Genomic DNA, 1,484 nt, shown 5'->3' on the forward strand with positions numbered 1-1,484 from the left:
GACCCCCCCCCGCCCCCCCCTTTTATTTTAAACTTGATTTAGGCCCGAAAAGCATCTTTGCAGGAGGATGCGGTGCTTATTGCGGTAACTGCAGGTTTTATAAACGTCAGCGGGATGTAACTGCGGTTATAATCCTGTTTTTTATTCGTCCTCACAGAAGTTTCAGGTGATGTGGGATTCAAACCTCACACTCGTCTCTGTTATTGAGCTGCAGTGGATTAAGTCCCGGACCTTTTCCCTCCGGGCGGCTCCGCGCAACAAAACGAGCGCACATTCTCCACGACCGCAGTGACGTCAAGGTGACGCGACTTCCGTTAGTTATTTACAAAATAAAATCACTAGTGACAGCTTATTATTAAAAGGTTTTTTTTTTATAGCTTGGAAATAAATTGTTATCGGATCTATACTTTATACTTTTAAAATATTAATTAAATATTTGAAATAATTAATTGTATTTAAAATATTAATTAAATAATTAAAAATAATTAATTGTATTTAAAATATTAATTAAATATTTAAAATAATTAATTGTATTTATATTAACTATTATTACACATGGTCAGATTTATTTTATTTTATTTTATATGAACTATTATTACACACGATCAGATCATAAAGCGACAAACAACCAACAGCTAAAAACAAGAAGATTATATTTAAATGAAGGTGTTTATTATTAAAAATATACATTAGGCAGTTTTTAATGTATCATACAGAAATGTATTTATTTCATGTTGTTAACCTCCCATATGTTTAACTGTTTGAATCTTTGTTTTTCTTTTTCACCATTATTATTATTATTATTTCATACAATGTGACACTAACAGATATACTGTCAGGTATGCAAGCTATTCAGAATCAGAATCTGAATCAGAAATACTTTATTGATCCGGGAGGAATTTTGTTTCGTTACAGTTTTTTCAAGGTGCTCACAAGACATTAAAGAAATAGAAATAATTATGTTAAAAATATGTATTATATTACAATATTTAACAACAACATATATAGAAAATATAAATAGAAAAATATAAAAAGAATATAAAATAAAAAATAAGAAATTTAAAATATAATAAGAGTCTAAGTATGTTTCTTATTCTATTCTCATTATATCTTGTATTTTTCTATTCTACTTTTATGTAATGTGTATTTTGTTATCTGCTGTGTGGAATCAATAAAGTCTCTATCTCACATTACAATACAGTATTTGACTATATAAATTATTTGTATTGTTCCCTTATTCTTTTTATGTTTTACATTGTAAATACAGAGAGATAAAAGATAAAACTGCTGTCCCAATCCAGCTCCACAAAAAGACTCAAAAACTCTTTCAGACTGTACAACAGCTCTCAGTAAAGGCAGGGAGGACAATAGATAATGGACAATGTCTACCTCTATTTGTACTGTTTACTGTAGCTACTGTTAATTTAGATATATATATATATATATATATAATACCGATCCTGCCTGGATCGACTACAAGAAAG

The sequence above is a fragment of the Morone saxatilis genome, unplaced genomic scaffold (assembly GCF_004916995.1).
Source record: "Morone saxatilis isolate NCDOM2014 unplaced genomic scaffold, NCSU_SB_2.0 Contig14, whole genome shotgun sequence".
Classification (NCBI taxonomy): domain Eukaryota; kingdom Metazoa; phylum Chordata; class Actinopteri; family Moronidae; genus Morone; species Morone saxatilis.